The sequence below is a fragment of the Ambystoma mexicanum genome, chromosome 6q (assembly GCF_040938575.1).
Source record: "Ambystoma mexicanum isolate Mex_15411 chromosome 6q, UKY_AmexF1_1, whole genome shotgun sequence".
Classification (NCBI taxonomy): domain Eukaryota; kingdom Metazoa; phylum Chordata; class Amphibia; order Caudata; family Ambystomatidae; genus Ambystoma; species Ambystoma mexicanum.
The window spans coordinates 135505374-135526372 of NC_090937.1; positions in this window are offsets into that span (position 1 = coordinate 135505374).

Sequence of the window (20999 nt, forward strand, 5' to 3'; positions counted from 1 at the left end):
ACTAAACAATCAAAGAACACAAGGGGCTATGTCCTATATAGATGTTTTAAGTACCTTTGCAAATATCCAGCCTGTTCATGACAGACCATTGAGAAGTCATGTTCATGGGTTTGATATAGCTCTCCATGAGAGAAAGAAAGCCCATCGCAGAGAGATCAGAAAACTTCGAAAATTACCTTTACTTGAACAAATTAAGGCGGTCAAGTCTGTTAATACAAAATATCGAAATTGGGCACGGTCAAGGAAAGCTGCACTATACCAACTAGATAGTGAAAGGTTTTTACAAGCATGCCGTAATAAAAACTCTGGTTTGATCTGGGAACTGCTAAACAAATGTGGCACAGCTCCACAAGCGTACTCCCAACTTAACGGTGTTCATGAAGATGTGTGGATTAAACACTTTAACACTTTATATGATGATCCTAAGATGAGTAGCTATATTTATAATGGCAGTTCTGCAAGATGTTGGGAGCTGCAATGTACTGAAAATATCATCCAGTCCCTTATTAAAACAGCGTCTTCGTCAAGAGCAGCAGGCCTTGACGGACTTACCAATTGGATGTTTAAACAAAACATAAATGAATGGGCTCTAATTCTTAACAATGCATTTCAGCACATTTTACATACCAAATGTTTACCAGACTCTTGGCGCTCGTCCGTGATTATCCCGATTTATAAGAAGGGTGATCGCATGGACGCTAAAAGCTATCGCCCGATAGCGTTATTGGACGCCCCTGGGAAGCTGTTTACCAAGTTAGTATTAAGAGATTTCGTTCTCTGGGCCTCGGCAACCTGTCAACGTGATCCAGCACAAACTGGTTTTGTGGCTGGTCTGGGCACTAGTGTTAACTTACTAACTTTAAATGCTATCCGACAACAAGCCCAGTGTAAGAGACAGCCTAGATATTTTGCATTTGTGGATTTACATTCCGCTTTTGATTCGGTTTCAAGACCTAAACTCATTAACAAGTTAATCAAAGCGGAATGTCCCTCCACTCTTATAGACATCATTTTTGCATTACATTCAAAAACCAAGATCTTTGTAAGATTAAACGCTGAAGGTCTTCTGTCATCGCCTGTTTATACGTACAGAGGGTTAAAACAAGGATGCAGCTTAGCGTCAGCCTTGTTCAACTTTTTTATTAACGATGTTCGCTGGATCTTTACTAAAATAGCGGCTGACGCTCCAATGCTGAATGTTGTTAAAATTAGTGCATTATGGTATGCAGATGATCTTGTTCTTGTGTCAAAAACACCCAGTGGCCTACGTAATCTTCTGTCAGTACTTTGCAGCTATTTCAAAGAAAATGAATTATTTGTAAATACTGCTAAAACACAGATTGTTACGTTTATCCCTAAAGGTTTACGCAAGCATTTATTAGAGTGGCAAATTGAGACAACCCCCATAAAGATAGTTCCAAATTACGTTTATTTGGGTGTTATTTTTGATGGTTGTCCCATTGCAGACTCACAGCTGAATAAAATTAAACAGAAGCTAATTATGGCAATTTGTCAGACCCGAATAATTGTATCTAAGTACGGCAAATTCACACTCAAAGCAGCTCTTCTGTTTTGGAATCAAAATGTTGTCCCAACTATTCTTTATGGCATGGAAACGCAAATTTTACCAACTGGATTTCTTAATCGCTTAGAATCCAAATTTTGGCGAGCCATCTTGCATTTACCGCAATGCATTCCTGGGGTGATGATGCGTTATGAATTGGGCTTAATTTCATTAAGTGCCCAACATAATTGGCGCTTATGCGCATTATTGCGTAAATGTTTGCTTTCAACACAGGACAATTCTGCCTTGTCGGCTATCTCTAGTTACATACTAAACTCAGCAGAAAGGTTCCCAAAACAGTGGTCCTCAAATGTTCTCTCTATTATGGTAAAGGCCGATATTTCTTTGAGCCTTTTATTAGATCATCCAGAGAGAGCAAAGAAGAAAGTCCACATGATGGACTGGATTGAGACCCGAGTAAAGTGTTTAACCTATAGAGATTTTGATCCTGCGATATTTGGACCTAAAGCTTATAAAGACATTGCCTCGTATTTGTGCTTGTCGCCTTCTTCTGCCATTAGATCTGATATCCTGAGGCTGCGGTTTAACATCTGGCCTACTAGGGAAGTCAAAGTAAGAAGGAGACAAATCACATCAGACTTCAATTGGTGCAGGTTTTGTCAAAACACAATAATTGTTGAAACCTTGCAACATTTATTATTGGAGTGCACAGCCCCTAAACTTTTGAGTTTAAGAAATATTCACTTTGCTAAATATTTTGTGTATTTTTCACAAATAGACCCAAGTAATAGATGGGTCGCTTTGGCTGCAACTGAATGTATGGGTATAAGGATTGCTACTATCAATTTTTTAAAATCTCTAAACCTGGAATGATTGATATACACCATGTTAAGCCAACACTTTTAAATTGTGAAAACTTGATTTGGCAGATGGTTGTAATTGTAATTGTAAACGCTTGTTTTATTGATTTAATGTTTTTGCTTATGAAAGAATGGATTTTTGTAACATGTATAAAATTGAAAAAGTTGTTGTAATACAACTATACTCAATAAAAAAAAAAAAAAAAAAAAAATGCATTTATCTTTTTTGGCCAAGAGATGATGGTTCTTTAACCAATACAGGACCTCCTCCAGATGGCATTTGTGATCCTGATGGTTACGGGAGAAAACCAAAATGTCATCTAAATAGGTAATCACTGAAATGAACATAATATCCAAGAAGATGTGGTCCATGAAGCGCTGGAAAACTGCTGGGGCATTCACCAGGCCGAAAGGCATCACACAGTATTCGGATAACTCAAAGGGTGTGTGAAACGCCATTTTCCATTCATCCCCAGCGCGGATCCTGAGCAGGTGGTAAGCGCTGCGAAGGTCCAGTATGGATAAGATTTTAGCTCCCTGTACCACCTCCAGAATATCGGAAATCAGGGGCATGGTGTAGCGGTCCCAGACAGTAACCTTGTTGAGACCTCTAAAGTCAATGCAAGGCCGGAGTTCTTGAGAATCCCTTTTGGGAATGAAAAACAAAGGGGCCCCTGCAGGTGACTTAGAGGACCAGATGAGGCCCTAACTCAAGTTATCGTCCACATAGGATTGGAGTTCCATCTTCTCGTCTGAGACAATGAGAACATCCGCCCAAAGGGAACCAAAGCGTTTGGTACCAAATCGATAGAGCAGTCCTCCGGTCTGTGGGGAGGCAATTCAAGTGGGACCTGGTCCGTGAAAACAGCATTGAAGCCCGAGAGGTCGAACGGGACCACATGCACCCCTACAATTGTGCTTGTGACTGAGGGAAGGGTGTGTACTTATTGATAGGCTGTTTCTTGGAGGCAATTCTTCTTGCAGAACAGAGAGTCAAAAACCAACTGATTCGTAGACCAATTGATCTGGGGATTATGCTTGTGCAGCCAAGAAATCCCCACAATCATGGGAAAATGGGTAGCGTGGATTATGTCGAATCACAGTACCTCTAAATGTTGGAGAATAGTGAGGTGTAAATCCTCAGTGGTCTGTGTGTTGGGACCAGAACTGAGGGGACGGCTGTTGACTCCTTGGACTTTCTGGTCTTCCTTCCTGCCCAATCTGCAAAGGCCCACCTTGTCAGTCCATAATATTTCCAGCCGCCCCGCAATCAAGGAGAGCCAAAACCTCTAGGTCTTGAGGACATAAGGTTAGCTTTACTTAAATCACTATGAGTTGGGAGTCCTCTGGAGTTGTTGTTGGACTTATGGAGAGCAAAACATAGGGACTAGAAGGTAACCCTCGGCGACTCGTCCCTCCTAGGACCAAGGATGCTCATTTCCCGGGCATCTTGAAGGAATCGCCGTACAGTTCTTAATTAAATGAGTGTCGGATCCGCAATAGGCACACAAGCCTTTCTCCCTCCTGTGTTTCCGCTCTTCTGGTGTCTAAGGGGCGCGGGTCATGCCAATCTGCATGGGTTTGTCATTCCTTGGAGATGAAGTGGCGAGAGGAGGAGGGGTTTCGGTTACCGAGAATGGGTTCTGCAACTGACACCTTTCATGTCTTCTTTCTTGAAGTCAGAATTCTATCTGAAGAGCAGCCGATACCGACTCGGGGAAAGAAGCAGGGTGAGGAGCCCAAGCCAACTCATCTTTTATCTCTTCCTTGAGTCCACGCCGAAATCTGAGGTATTGAGATTGTTCAGGCCACCCGGCCGTGGTGTTGAGTCTCTTGAATGAAGTTATGTATGTGAGAACATCCATTTGCCCCTGCCGGGCATTCAACAAGTCTTCACAAGCTGAATAGTTCATCTCAGGCCTTTCGAATGCTTGCTTTAGTTGAGTGGTGAAGGCCTTAAAGTCCTGCAACACAGGGTTTGAGCTGGTGACAAGTGGAGTAGCCCAGGCCAGGGCATTACCTGTTATCTTTGAGATTAGGTATCCCACTTTGGTGTGGTCCATAGTATAAGTGTTGGCCCGGAAAGCAAAATGGATGTGGCAAGCATCGAAAAACTCTTTTAGCTTCTTTGCGGTCCCATCGAACTTGCCCGTAGACAACGCGATGGGGGGAAAATCTGTGTGTCGAGGGTCCCTTGTAGCCACCATCTGATGCAACACATTATTCATGGCTTTTAGGTTCTGCATCTCGACTGCCATGTTCTGCACTGCTGCGACTAGTTCCTGGAACTGCTCAGCTGTCGCCATTTCTATGTGCAGGCATTGCAAACTGTCAACTTCCGCTGACCGGTCTTCCCCAAAACCCGTATCCTCCTCCTCCTCACCTGAAGAACACAAACCCAAACTGATGGACAACTGTGGCCTCTGGGCACTGTAATCCTTTTTTTTTTTTTTTTAGCAGAGAGTGTCCCTCCTGAGAGGAAGCCACAGTGAAAGCTTCAGACCCAACTCCCCTGGGGACTCTCTCCCAGAGGGGGACGTAAGGGGGAAAAAGCCTAGGCAGGCACAAAAACCCCCGTAGATTGTTGATGAGTGGTTTCGGAAGTGATTCCAGCTGAGACTTGCCGGGAGAGTTGAAGGGGGATGGGCTCCTATGGCTGGGAAGGATAAGGTCTCCAAGGACACGGCTCTTGAGGTAAGTCAGGAACAGAAAGGGCCGTGTTGTTCACAGTGTGTTCACAAAGGAAAAAGCAACAAGAACAAGGATAACGAGGTACAAGTATCAGGAGAAAAGAACAAGCACAGCAGCGAAGGGCAGAGACGCTGTGCACAGACCAGAGAAGAGAGAAAGCGAGAGAGGGAGGCACGGCGGTGGGGAGCCGGAGAGCCGAGAGAAAGACGGGAAGAAAGAACAAAAGAGCAGCGAGGGGCTAGAAGCCAAAAAGAGGGAAGGAACAGAGAAGGCACGGTTCCTAGCAAAGAACAAGGGAAAACAAACTAGCATTGGCACAAAAGGCAGCATAAAGCAACCGAAGAGGCTGCAAAGCAGCGAGCACCACTGGGGGTGTGGCTTATGTACACATCCAGAGTACGTTGAAACACTAGGTTGCTGCTATGGTTGCGTGCAGGACACGGTGGGGAAACTAATGGCCCCCTAGACGTAGTCTGGGCCACAGGCGCCACGGCGAGAGGCGCATGAAAGAATCAAAACTTCTCTAATGTCTGCATTTGGGCATACCAAGTGGTCAGAACCCATAAAGGTGGTGGAGAGGTTTCATGGATCTGTGAAGGTTTCAGATGGTAGGGTCTGGAATGTCAACAGAATCTGTATGTGTGGTAGTCAATTATCTATGAACACTAATTCAGGTAATAGCAATATTAGCCATGGAAGGAAGGTAATACAGGAGGAAACAGTGAAGCGTACAAAACGTGTGTGTGGGAAACCTTTGTATTTAAAATATTATGTGAGTTAATGCTTCTTTAAATATGTGAATGTTTCATGCAAATCCAACATGTAACATACATATTGCTCATTGCATAAATGTTGGATTTACTTGTACATTATGTCACATTCATTTGGAATTTTGTTTCAGTATTTTCTGGTTGTCAATTTTGATTGAGTTTAATTTTGCTTTTGTCAATGTTCAATGTTTGTTTTATTGTGTTTAAAGAAGGGAGGTGTGTAATATCTTATTGTGCAGCTGCTGTTATAGGTAGTCACTACAAGGTAACCATGGGCATGAGTAGATGCAGAATGTGGAACGTGGAATGTGAAGGGAAAATGCTTGGTAAGAATGTTTAGCAAACATTACAGTTTGTGTTGCTGATAGAGCCGGTGGGTAAACCTGTACACTTAATAAAGTATCCTTATCTGTATTATGGTGTAAGCCTACATCATTTCAAGTATAACAGCCTTACAGGCCGTGAATAACATGATATGTATGAGCTTTTGAGTCAGGGTTTCCTCATGCCACTCCTCTGCATCAGTCCCAAATAGGAACGACCTAGTAGACATCACAATTGTGGAGCCTTGTATGTTTGAGATAGGTCTGCAGACCATAGCCCAGATTGCGAGAATTCTTGGGCATGACCATACAATATGTCAAATGGTACTGAAGTGGCCACAGTTCCTTCACCAGGCTGGGGAGTGTGCCAGTCCCATGCAATGCAGCTTGGAGGGGTTGCAGGATACCCATTGTAGAATCTTATATATATATCTCTATGTTTTTTAAGTTATATGAAAAAACGTATTAGTGTCCCCTTCATCGTGGACATATGGGAAGAAAATAAACCAATACGCATGGGGGTTATGTCTAACAGAACATCAAGAATAAAAATATATAAAGAATAGACTTCTACTAGTGAATAAGTGGGTGGACCAGGTCAGGAAGACATAGAAACTGATATATATTCAAATGTTATTAATATGATACATATAATATAAAAAAGTAACCAAATGTTCATTCCATACTTCATCCGAACATCAGGTAATGCTAAAAATATTCCGATTTCATATTACACCGATAAAACACATCATCACAAACAAGAAAAGCATATTATTTTAATTTTCATGTGCAAAAAAGCTACTTAATAGATTCTAATGTAATATGTTAGAGGGGAAAAGAATACCCTTATTTATTCTATTTTTCATATGGGGCTAAGGTGTAATCATCTAAGGTATCTAATAAAGTGCAAAGCAAGTGCAAAAAAAGTGTTAAGAATCAAAGTGCTATATGTAAACTGCAGGTTTCATGGACAAACAAATGTCACTCATGCCACCAAATATCCTATTATTTGTAGTTTCGACGATTGCTGAATCTATTCATACAAGACTGATATTCATCTTCTTCAGGACAAAGCACTAACAGGCATCTGTGAAACAGTATACATTCAAATTCATGTATGGTACTGCGAGAATATCCCAGCTTATTCTAGTTCATTGATATTCTTATAACAGCGTCTTTTTATGAATAAGGACCAATAGTTTCCTTGTTTCTTCCAATTTAGAGCCTTGGGACAATTGCTTCAAAAACCCAAACTCATTCAAGAATCAGATACTGTGCAGTTTATCTCCCATTCAAAGTTGCATGAAGAGTGGCAGGTTAACGTTTATGCACATTTTAATGGGACGGGTCCCATGCTAGACTTCTCATTGGGAGCATATTTGTATTGGAACATACCAATTTTATACAAACTACTAGCTCGTTGGATTATAATCATGTTCTCCGTGCTAGACATCCTTGTATCTTGTCAATCCATGCAGGGGGATAGACTGCACAGTATCTGATCCTTGAATGAGTTTGGGTACATTCTGCCGGATCACAGACTTCCTTGTGCAATACCACGATTTTACTGGTCACCGCTTCCGAAAACACTACTTTCAATGTGAGGGCAAGTGTGTCTGAGAATTGTTTATACATATCTATTGGTGAGCCATCAGGGCCAGCCACTTCCCAGCGACGGTCCCGTAAAGGCTCTGGTCATTTCCTCTTCAGTGATTGGCTCATTTAGAATATCAAGCTTGCCTGGCAACACCAGAGGGAGTTGGATGGAGTGCAAGAAGGCATAAATCAGTTTCATGTCCTTCTGTGAGGGGGCTGCTTATAGCACTTTATATTAGTCAGAAAACCACTGATTTGTGTTGTTTTCTCCAGTAAGGCAAGTTCCTTGATTATCATGGATCGTGTCTATTATCTGGGATTTGAATGTAGCTGGGCCTGGATACCATGTGCTTACAAAAATAACTCTTGAAATTCTTGTTTGCAGTCAGTAGCATGCACTTTATTGGCAAGATTTAAGTGGTCAGCGGACACGTATTTTGACCTCTCAGGGACTTTATCAAGGCTAGTACATGGGTTCTTAGTGGCCCCTCTGTGGGTGTATAAGGTAGTCAGCATTCACTGCTTGCCCTGGTTGGCAGCTTGGATATCAGCCCAGTTGGGCAAGGATCTGACCTGTTGGCATGGTGGTGGTCTCACTCGTTTGTCTGGTTGTGTTCATCCACAACCAGACGAACAGGACAAGCAGTGAAAGTGGACTACTTCACAGATCTCCAACTGGCCACTGAGAACCCACATACTAACCTTGATAAAGACCATGGGAGGTTGAAACGTGTGTGCTGACCACTTAAATCAGGCCAATAAAATGCATGCAACCCACTGCAAACGAGAATGTGAAGAGTTACATTTGTAACGCTAGGTATCCGGGCCCAACTATGCTCAAGACCAAACACAAGGTGCGAGCAACACCTCCCCTTCCCGTGGCCGTGCTGCAAATAAACCATAAAATACACCAGAAATAACTGAGTGCTGCACAAAGTAGGCTTAAAGCCTAGTGCCCAAGCATCTTCACTTAATATTTTCAGCACCAATGCCATCATGCGCAGGGAGCTATCCTCCTCTGTTTAAAAGGTTTGGGTCCTTCTGGTAAATGCTTTCTGGGCCGGTACTGTGGAGCTGTGTTTGATTTCAGATCGAAGTTTGAGTATCTGTGCATGGATTTTGGGATTGCGTGTCTTTTTATGCACGGTTAATTGTGTTTCCTGTGCAGTCCTGGCGTTAATGTATGAGCCCACCGTGAGATACATTGTCCTCTCAATGAGGCCTTACATGCGGCCCAGCATCTGAGGGCATTATAGACATTCCTCAGATTAGTCTGCCAAAATCCCTCAGTGTCTCATTTAAGGTGATATAAAATGTCTGGGTGTTTAGGAAACATCAAATTGAGCCTCCAGGATGGGGTTAGTCTCATTTCAGTTGGGAGCGTTATATTCAAGAGGGGTGGTGCATGGTCTGATAATGTAATTAGCAGTATGTCACACCTATCTACCGTGTGCATAATGTAAGTGGGAAGTAGCCAGTAGTCTAGCCATGAGTAACTATGATGATGGTTTAAATAAAAGGTGTAGTCCCTCTTATTCCCATGTTTGTGTTGCCAGACATTGACCATAAAGAGCTTGTCCATCAAGTCACAAAGAGTCACATTTTTATTTAGGGATATGTGGTAACACAGACTAAATACTCTGTCTAGCCTGTAGGCGATATCGACATTCAGATCCCCTCCAATCAGTGTCAGGCGACAGTGTCAAGTCGCATCATGCAAATGTGTGCGTGAAGAAACCTTGGGAGTCTGAGTTTGGTGCTTATTTGTTTAGAAGTGTGATATGTTGTTGATATAGGGGCAATGAAGGAGGACATGCCGACCTTCTTTATCTGTTTTGGTGTATAACACCATAAGAGGAACTTGCTTGTGGACTAGAATTGAAACACCACATTTCCTGTGGTACAGTGAGTATACTGCTGTTTCATCCGAACCCCTGCAAAGATTTACAGATTCTTTCATGTCCAAATGTGTATCTTGTAAGAAGATAACGTCTCCATGTATATCTCTCATCTGGTTGAGTAACCTATGCCTTTTAATCGGGTGCCCTAGCTTGAATGTTAAGAGTGATACAAGTAAGTGTAGCCATTTACTGTGAAGTGACAGACCCTGTGGCATCCTGGGAAAAATCAAAGTTCCCCAGTTATGTAATTGCCGATATTCCTACTCACCCCTTTTTACTCTAGCAAAAATAGCACATGGTATTATATTATGATGCAGTGCCTTTCCTGGGACACTCAGCCTCTTATCCCTGTGCCACCAAATCTAGTATCATGAGATATGTCCCCAACACTGCTCATATCGAAAGAGCATATCATATCCATGTGTGTGTAATGCATGCACTAAACCGTTCCCAATAATGACACCAGATACATTGAAGCCTAGAAACAGGACTCCAATACATAATTGTAGCAACCCATGTGGTGAGCAGTGATGGGGCCATCCATGCTTGCCCGTCAGCCCTACACATCGAAGGAGCCCCAGCCCAGGACCCATAGAAAAGATGCACAACTATGAAAAAAAATAACTTACACTGAAGTATTAGATGTTCTATTAAGCAAATTTCTCTCTGTGGTAGACCACAGTTCCACACGATCATCAGCAGCGCACATTTCTAGAAATGGTGGCTTGTAATGCTTGGCTTAGCTGACAGTATGCAGTGTGTCATCCTTCAGATCCTCTATCAGTGTGTGCCTAGAAAAAAGAACTGTGGAGGTGTTAACAAGCGTACATGTTTCCCATGATCATGATGGCAGTGGGATAGCGACTCCTATAGCATACACTCCTTCTGCAATCAAAACACTTTGTCAAATTTCAGGCATTTGTCCCATTTCCGATCTGGACCTCTTAGCAACCTTGCAGCCTTCTTCCATTAAGTGCACTCAGTGAGGTCTCGCTGGGGCCGTGGAGGCTGTGTGCATGGCTGTGAGCTGTCTGCCATCTCCAGTATATGATCTGCTGAGACTATCTCTTGTTGTCTCAAAGAATGCCAGGTTTTCTCAGGGGAGTCAAAGGAGTGCCACTGTCGGTTTATCTGAATGAACCAAGTTGCAGGCAACTTGAGACAGTACCTGTGGTCAGTGCCCTTCAGAGTATCAAAAAGTGGATTGAAGCTTTTCCTGCGCTTGGAGACCAATGCGTAAAAGTCAATGAACATTCAAACTACAGAGCCATCCGACTCTATCACGCTCCTTTGTAGGATATACCTCCAAGAAGGCCAGTTTATGCTGTAAGTTGAGTAGACTTAGAGTAGTGATTTGTGGCCCTTCCCCTTTGGCGGGTTTAGGAATAGGAGCTCTATGTGCCCTGTCTATTATGCATCATCTTAGGTCAGCAATCGTCAATTTGTCTTAGCAAAAATCTTACAAGAAGCTCTCCAAGTCTGCACCTTCCATGGTTTCAAGGAATACAACCAGACAGAGTATTTTCCACCTTAACCTGTTTTCTTGATCCTCGATCTTGACACCCAGCTATTGTACCTCCTTTATTGGTACATCAACAATCATGGTGAGGGCCGCCTGATTGTCCCCCAGTGCGGTAATTCATTGTTCATTTTCTGTGATGCGCTCTGCTTGCACATTGATATGGCTGTTAACGTCTTTCAGGTCCTTCATTATATCCTGAACTTTGTTGTTGGTTTCTTGAGTGCCATTTTCAAGTAGATCTCATTATGGTCTGTCTTGCCTGTAGTTGCACTGGGATATCCATCTTGGTGGATCACCCGGAGGATCAACAAAGACTAGTGCTGTTATGGAGACTACTATCCATACATTCAGTGTCTGACTCTTTGGTGGTCTGCAACATATCACGTGTCTCTGTGGTCATCCAGATGTGTATAGCCACTAAGTATGGTCCGACAAACCCACCTCAGTGGGTGGGTGGCTCGCAGGGAGCACTAACCAGTCACGATAATGACAGTCTAGTTCTATTGATGCTTCCAAAAACCTGCTCCAGCAGCAACCCCAGGCTAAAGTGCCAGCCTTATCAAGCTAGTCTTATTGAAACTGTGAAGGGGTGGTAGGTTGTATGTGCCCCCTCCATCTAAACAGGCTTTTAGTGCAGTTCATCAACACAGGACGGCTAAGCACTAGGTATTATTTTATCAGGTGCATCCTCAGTGGATCTGGTGTTTGAGTGTGCCGCCAGATCTGGGTGGCCATGCCAAACCTGCAGCAGGAAAGATGGTACTACCTTTCTGCCCAACTCCAGTCCCGACACGGCTGTCCCCACACAATGGACTCTGTGTCTTCTCAAAGAGGCACTTCTTTCATAACCGTCAGCCACATTCTAGCTGCTAAACCTCCTCATTGCTGGTCAATCGATGTCAGTGGGATTTACTCCTAGTGCTGCTCCATATGTCCTCCCACTCCTCCCCACAGCCACCAAGCCACCACCATTCGAGCCGTGCAGCCACACTGCTGCATGAGACCAATCCTTCACAGTGGCCTATGTGTCCCAGTGTGCCACACCTCAGGGACTGTTGTGGATCTGGTCCTCTCTCTGTCCACTTGGAGCCCGAGCCCCTCCTCAGCATCCAGGCCAGAGGCCAGGCATCGGAGGTGATCCCCACTACATATGCCAGTGTCATTTGAGGTGGAGTGGCTCCTGCCCCAGCTGAGTGGGGGATCAGCGCCGCAGGCCACCTCACGGTGCACTTTGGGCACATGCAGTAATGATGTTCTAAAGCACAGCAATGCAGGGACATATGCTGCCTGGAATGTTCAGATTGCCAGAGCCATGGATTTGATCCATCGGCAATGTGGTCAGATGGCTAAGAAACAAGCAGACCTCTGCGTCTTCTCCAGAGCTCTGTCACTTTGCAGTCCTCTTGCTCAGGCTCTTGCGTACCCCCTCAGATGACTATTTCTTTAGGTTTTTTTTATGTAATGCATTTCTTAGTATCTGGCTTGATGAGTATCAAAAAGTGGATTGAAGCTTTTCCTGCGCTTGGAGACCAATGCGTAAAAGTCAATGAACAAAACAATACAATAAATACAATAAATAAATAGATCAATTAAATCAATCAAGTGGATGAACAATACATGTCCCATGTGGTGCGAGATTAAGGAAAGGGGAACACTGTGAGGGGGAGCATCTGCGGTGACTGTGAGAAACACATGCATGTGAATTTTATTTTTGTGTGACAGCTCAAAAAGTCTAAATCAAATCACACTACGTTTTGGTGGCAGGAAAAGAAATAAGGTATTCTGTGTCTAAGTGACTGTGATTGACTAACCTCTCTATACATAATGAACTATATTAGAGATATATCTCTGATCAAATCAGAGCAAGACAAGGTCTAATGTGGGGCTATTATAGTGCCATAGGTCAGCATACGAAATCATAGAGGATGTGAAGACTAGGGATTGTGCCAAGATGGTGGCTTGCCTGAGTTATATGAAGGTTTAGGAAGCAGAGACTTTGAGAAAGTAAGACAGCAAATTACTGAACACACATCTGGTTAGAACATTTAAGGAACAGTGATTCCTAGTAGTTGGAGCAGGAGGAGCAGACAGTCCCTGGGGGCAGTGCAGAGAATGTTCAAGCTCACACAATTTTGGTAGGAAGACATGTCAGAGATTCATGGAGGCAGGCAATACGCCAGCCTTTTTTTCTCTTGCAGTGACTTGACTGACAAAGTGCTATCAGGTGAGACTTATGAGGAGGACTAGGAGGTTCCAGGAATCACTGATTGCAGCTTGATGAAGAACCACACTCACACACCTTTGGTGGGAGACAGCAACAGATACACATGGATGTTAGAGATACATCAGTTAGGCTCTTTTTCTTGAAGTGATTGGATAGGCAGGTGCCATCCAGTCACACCTCAGATGAGGACAAGGAATAGCAGGTATTTTCAGAGGCCACCTTGTGGATGAGTCACATGTGTGTGATTTGATGGAAGAAGCAGCAGAGATGTGGGAAGGCACGTGATACACCAGTCAGTGTATGTTTCTTGGTGTGAGCGGATGAAATGTGTGCCACCAGGTGACACCTGAAAGGAGGTACAGTTGTGGGTGTGTCGTGTGGGTGATATGCCAGACATTGGCAGTCTCTTGAAATGGAAAAATTTGACATATGTCATTTGCTGATAACTGGGATGAGGAGCAGAAGGAGCCAATAATTCCTGAGGACATCTTGAGGAAGGGTCATGCTCACCTAATGTTCATGGTAGAAAGTAGCAGAAGTAAGTGGACAAAAAACTTGTCACTGAGTGACTGCTGCAAGTAGGGGCAGGGTGAGCTGGTGAATCCAGGAAGACGGCTTGTGTGAGAATCATGCTTACATGATTTTAGTGGGAGCAAACAACAGAGATATGGGAAGGCTGGTTAATGACCAGTCAGTGTCGGCCTTGAAGTGAGTGGTTGAGAAATGTGTCATTGTGTGTCACCTGGGAGAAGGACCAGGAGTTTTTGGGATCCCTAAGATCTGCTTGTGAGAGAGTCCTGCTTGCATGGTTTTGGTGGGAGGAAGCTTCAGAGATCTCAGGAGGCTGATGATAAATTATTCAGTGTCTTTCTTGAAGTGAGTGGAGAAGAAAGCTATCATTGGGTGACACCTGGGAGGTAGCGCAGGAGGAGCAGTGACAACCTGAGGTCAGCTTGTTGCGGAACCATGTGCCAGAGACCTTGCTTTTGGAAGGCAACAAAGATTTGGAGTGGTTGGTGACATATCTGTTAGTGCCTGTCTCTTGTAGTGAGTGGACAAGACATGCATCATCGGGTGTCAACTGAGAGTAGGAGCAGGAATTTGCCAAGGCAGCATGAGGGAGATTAAAGCTTGCATGATTTTGCTGAGATCAAGCAGCAGCTATTCAAGGAGGTGGGTGATACACCAGTCTGTATCCATCTCTTAGAACAAGTAGATGAGACACATATTATTATGTGACAACTTGGAGGAGCAGGGAAAGACAGGATTTCTAGACTGAAGCTTGTATGATTTTGGTGGAAGAAAGAAACAGAGATTCAAGGAGGAGGGTGATAGATCCCTCAGTGTTTGTCTCTTGTAACACTTTTCTTAAGCAATAAATTCCGGCTGAGGGATGGGGGGTATGAGGTCAGCTAATTTCCGGAGGCTGAGCTACATGCCTTAACAGTAGCCCCATGGCATTACCAGTCCCAGGAATTCACTCACCTGGACAGAGTCATTGTTATTAGCATCTAGATATGTTATACTGGGATGTTAATTGTTTTGTTTTCAAGTTGAGAAATGGCCATTTCTCAACTTGGAAAACTTGAAAACAAGATGGCCACCATGGACTAGGGAGAAGGAACTAAACATAATCCCTTCTTCTTATAAATGGTGGCCATTGCCGCAATGTGTCGAGAACAAGGGCCAAAGTAGTGCAAGGTAAGTGGCGACAGAGTGGGGGTGTGTAAGGGATGTGGAAATGTGGGTTTGGGTGTGAGAGGAAGAAGGGTAAAGGGAGCATGGTGCACACTTTGCTGCTGACCTAGTGGGGAGGATGGTGGCCTCGTGCTTCCAGGATGGCTCAGCAAGGGGGCTTCACCATGAGATTAAGGACCTGTTCAGAGCTTACTGATTTGTTAATGGCTTCCACCCCGCCCCTGCTCACACTGAGTTTTAATACAACAAATACCATTGGGCCTTATTACAAGCTCGACAGTGCAGACTGTTCAGGAGATTTCTCCCGAATTACCACCAAAGTCGTAATGAGGCCCAATGATTTAAGATCACAGATATGTGTTACATATAGGGCCTGAGTCTCTAAGATTGTTACACTGGAGGAAATCTGAAATGCCTGTGAGTATCTCCAATTTGCTCCTGCTACCTCTACTTGATTCACAAAGGTTAAAACTGAGGTAAATATGTAGATGTCTGGAGCATCTTTGAGATGCCATTGACCAAGTCTTTGTGAATCAAATATACAAGAGAGCATCACAGAGATGCTTCAGGAACCTACGTATATGCTCCAGTGTTTGCATGTGGGACTGTGGTAAGAGGTTGCATGAGCAAATCAAAGATGCCCAGAGGCATTTTTCATTTGCTTCAGTGCAAATCATTGAGAATCATAGAGATTTACATGGCATATTTATATTTCTTTCTTTAACATATTTTATTTATCAGAGTTTAAACAGTACTTCATCTTAAACACTTCACAAAAGGAACACTAGTATTAGGTGCCCTGCAATGGTATTGGTATATGGCTGGGACAAACAAATTGTGGTGCTGTAAAAATGGGAATAAACGGGGAAAGAGTAGTCATAGTTTGGGTGTTAGTTCACTGATAAAGTTTCAATATACAGATGGTTAAAGTAATGTTTCATCTTTTTAAGTTGTGAACAAGTATGATGGCATATGATGGCAATTTATGGAGGACAAGGAGCTGCTGTCAAAAGGGGAGAGTTAAATGTTAGAATGGTGGTGATGTTACTGGTGTAGGAAAGGAAGGAGTTCTAGTGTTAGGCTGCAATCAGTAGGAACATGTGGAAGAGCACAGAGTAGTTGGGAAATTGTAAACAATTTTAACAATACTTTGCTAAACATAGAAATAAAAACAGACTCAAATATGCTTAATTTAGGTTTGCTGTATTCTAATTTCCAGAAGCATTTCAGAGAGTACATTTACAACTAAGCTCAGGTGCACTTAAAAACTGACCCACGAGTCCCTCACATTTTTGTCGTGTGGTTAGTCACATTTTGCGAGTGTAGGATGGGTCTTTGGTGCAGTTGAATCCCAGGTTGATCTCGAGATAGGCTTCTGGATTTTGCACAATGATCTGTTGTCCAATCATTGGATCAGCTCAGCCAATCTAAGCACGCTGGTTTGTCAAGTATGTTTAGTCCATTAGAGACCTCATGTCCCCTAAAGTAGGTAAAACCTTCCATAAAGGGCTTAGCCCATTTTATGTTCCTTTGGGGGTTTGCTAAGCTTTCTTTGTTGGAAGGAGAACACAAAAAAGTCTAACACTTTGTGGAGTATTTGGAATATTATAGAATGTGTTGAGCATAGTTTTCAGGAGCTTTAATGAACTTTAATTAGTGTGGTTGTATGTTCTTTGGACTCTGAGGTGTTTGTATCTTTGATTTGTTTTAAACCATCTGTCTTAGTGTTTGGTCAGTGTGTTGCTAGTGTGGTGTTAGCTATCCAAATAATAAAACAAATAAAAGTTCCCTTACATCTTGTCCCTTTTCTTTCCTCTCATAAAATAAACTAAAAACAAGTTCCTAGCCCCGAGACACTGCACAAATACAACCTCAATAAACAAGTTTACCCCTTCCAAGTTTGCCCCAGCATTCTTGGGGCTGATATCATCTTCTGTCCTCACTTTCTGCTCTGGTATATGTTTTGCATAATGCTTTTGTATAGTAAGTGTAAACTTCAGGAAAAGATAGTATTAATTTTGTGGTATTAATTCATAAAGCAAAAGGATTTATTACATGTGGCTTGAAATAGAAACAGACAGTATCCCAGCATTAACCCATGGATATTCGTAAATCGCCTATGGCCACAAAACATCTAAGCACATACTCAGAGACATAATAAGAATTCTGTACGGTTTTATTGGAACAGATGGGTTTTAAGTTTACCTCTGAAACAGAGGAGCTATTTGTTAGCTCCAGGATCTTGCACCTTAAAATCGGTTACAGACACTTAACCCCAAAATATTGAAAGGCTCTAAATATTCTAAATATTCCTTACTTTTTTAGAACAATAATGGTCTTGGTATTGAGGGATTAATCCACCTTCTATGTCCATGTCCATAGGTTGTCACATGATGGATTATTTTGGGGTGAAACATAGCAGCTTCTGCATACTTCCGGTCACATAATTCTCATGAGAGGGGCATACGGCTTCCACCACCATGGCAATATCCAGTGGCTGGTTTAGTTGAAGGATCCATTGGGTCAGAGTCTGTGGCCCTGCACCAGTAAATTGTGTTAGCCAATAGTAATTTTTCAGCATTTTTGAGTGACCAGGAGCAGTGCAGATTATGGCAACCAGCAAAAACTGTAGACAATAAAGACACAGCCACCCTAACCATAGTCAGCTGAGTTTTAAGGAAACATAATAAATAGAGATTAAGACTACAGGTTTGACTTGATAAAATGAAGAAAGAAAATGCTTCTTCTCATATTACTTGCCAGGAAAACCCTGATCCCACTGCCTCATTTAATTGCCCTGCATCACCCTGATTCAATCTGTACATTTATTAATTTCATTTTCTTACTCAACTGGGCACGGGAGGCTGCATACTCCTACAAGAGTTCACCTGTTGTAAGGGTGTTCTTAGTTGTTGGAGTGTTTTCACTTTTTGAGGGCTTTTGCTTGTTTTTGAATTCTACTGGTTATGCAGGATTATTGGCTGGTTCTCTCGAGGCATTTCTGTATTCAGGAAGGGAAGATGGTGGGAGTGGTGTAGGACGAAGAACAGCTGCATTTATCTTCACAGAAGGAGGGACATTACTCATGGTGAACCCGGTGGGACCTGGTGCTGTTATTTGTGACCAGTTCACAGGCAGGCGTCGAGCAGCATTGCCAGTATTCCAAACTTGGAAAGATATCTATCAAGGAAAAGTATTTCACAAATATAATTATGTGCCACGACATTCTTTTCTTTAATAAAGAATTTCATTGTAAGATGCTTCTCAATATGTTACAGTAATGACTTGGATATATTCAAATCACTGTTATTAGTAGCTGAAAATTCAAGACGCCTGTATCAACAAAGCCAAGTGCAACCCATAAAGCTCTGAGATGCCCATATAATGTCAGTTAAAGTAAATATTATGAGGTTATATTTGTCCTGGCTTGTCATGTCAAAACTCCATACAGCCATTTGTGAATTTTTGTATTCATCATTTGTACACACTGTCATCTTTCAGGATTGGTATCTTTGTCAGGCTCATGGATCAGAACTACTGGAATACTTCCCAAGGGGGTGAGCCAGCATAAATATTGTTCAAGTCAAATGATTCCTCGTTGGTCAAGTTGGCTGAACAATTGATAAAAGTGGTTGGAAAGATTTAGAAAGTTATAGGAATATCAGTGGTCTTGATGCAGCTTGGAATGTCTCGGAAGTGGTCAAGCCAAACCAAAATGTGGGTGGAGGTTTAGAACAGAGCCCACAGCTGTTCCTTTGCCTCTGTGTTATTGTGGTACCCCTTTGAGCATTTCAGATTATACAGTATGTTCTTCTTATGACCTTCCCATCCAAGACATTTTCCAGAAAGCACTATTAGATGTGCCGCTCCAGTCAGCGGTGTCCCGAGAAACCAGAATTCAGGTAGCATTCAAGCCTTGTCCAAAAAGAAGTAACTTCAAATAGTCCTCTGAAGTAGTTGAGAAGAGTGTCAAACTCACTTCCTGCAAAGCTTTCTTCTCACCTCAATGGACTAGATCATTTGGCAGATTGTACTCTTATAATTTTTCAGGGAGAACTTTCTTCTTCTTAACCCACTTCTCATTAGTTTTACGAATCATTTTCAATGAATGTATTGATTCATATTAGATTGTGATTGAGAAATATAAACTGATATTTTTATGTTATTTTACATTACTTAATTTTCTATTTTCCTCTTTCCTTCATGACCGATATTTTTGAGAGTTTCTTTATTTACAGTGCAGACATGATAATGTCATTACGTCATGTATGCTAACGTCAATACATTAATGATACATTTTAGACATTTTGAAAGGTTTTCCATACTGTGTTCCGATACGGTTGACCTCACAGTCTGTCGAAACTTAATTCTCTCTCTTAATGATATGCTCTTTTTTACATTGAGATTTTTCAAGATGATACACTTAACAAATGGGCAACAACCACCTTTCTGAGAGATTAAATCACCGTTTTTGTCCCATTGATGCTCTGTTGAGTTTACTGTACAATTTCAAATGTGATCCTCATTTCTACATTTGACATTTGAAGAGAAAAGGTATTTACATCTACCTTGTTTGGGCATGATTTATCATGCTGGTCTTCCTAAGTAGAGGTAACTTAGCACTTGTTTTTTTTTTTTGTTTTTTTTTGCAGAGGAAGAAGATTTTCTTATATCATTACCATTTTAACATCAGGTATTTAATTTGGACTCTTTCCACGAGTTAGTTTGGTATTTCTATATACTAAATACTATACATGACCACTGCATCTTCACTTTAAAGTTTGGGAAATGTATGTACCTATTCACACACTGTTGAATTGAGTACATTTTCCAGATGACTTTGGTCTTTGTGATTATTATTAAATTAATTCACACATTTTGTGTGCTATTTAACAGATTCAAAAAGCATGCTTCTGATGAAGGGATCAGAATGTCCCAAAACGCATTGAGCCAAACACTTGATGGCAATGTGATGTGATGTGTTCAAATGTACTTTGCATAGTCTTCTTTCTTTTTAGACAACAATCGACATTGCATGTTGAGACGTACTTTGTTAAAAAAGTAAAAACACTCTCTGTATAACTTTCTTTTGGAATAATGTCAATCAATGTAACACCAACTTGTTTTGACAATAATTTATTCAAGATTCTGACAGTTTACAGTTACAGGTCATTACAAGGACGGTTTACAATAAAATGTCATTAGATGGGGTTTGGTAATGAATAACTGTGTCATCACAGAGCCCACTATATCAAACCAGATACCCCTTTTATTTATATTTCACCAAATAATTTGCCAACAGACCTTTGGGGGTGCACAGTTATACATAATTTGGATCTTGGGAGCCCACTATAAAGGGATGCCGATGGCTGGAATTTGTAACACACTGTTGTTCAGGAAAGTATGTTACTCAGTTGCTGCCATGTTGCCAATCTTCATGGAAGTGGCTGGTGTGCCAATAGACAGTGGACAGCGAAGAGATCACGAGTGCCCTATACTTTTTCAGCATCACACCCTTAGAAAGTGCGGCCTGATTAGGTGAGCTCACTTTCTTTGACAGAGTTACACGCACCATTTTGGCCTACAATTTCTTTTTTTAAAAAGGCTTATGATTGCCTACCTAACCAGTTGGCATTCTGTCAGGCATACGTAATCATAAATACACCAATTTAGGGCATAACGCTCCATTAAGGTTACCCGCCTCTGAAGTAGGCCACCAAAATTGTAATGTTTTTTTTTGGGGGGGATCCTACTCATACAAGGTGGAGTTTAAAAATAAGTAACGTGGAGTGAGGCAGGAGTGTTGAACCGTGTTGGGAGCTCTGTTTCATTTTGCTGGCATTGCTGTCTGTGGTTGAGGATCGGCAAATTGGAGTCTTTCTACAGTGT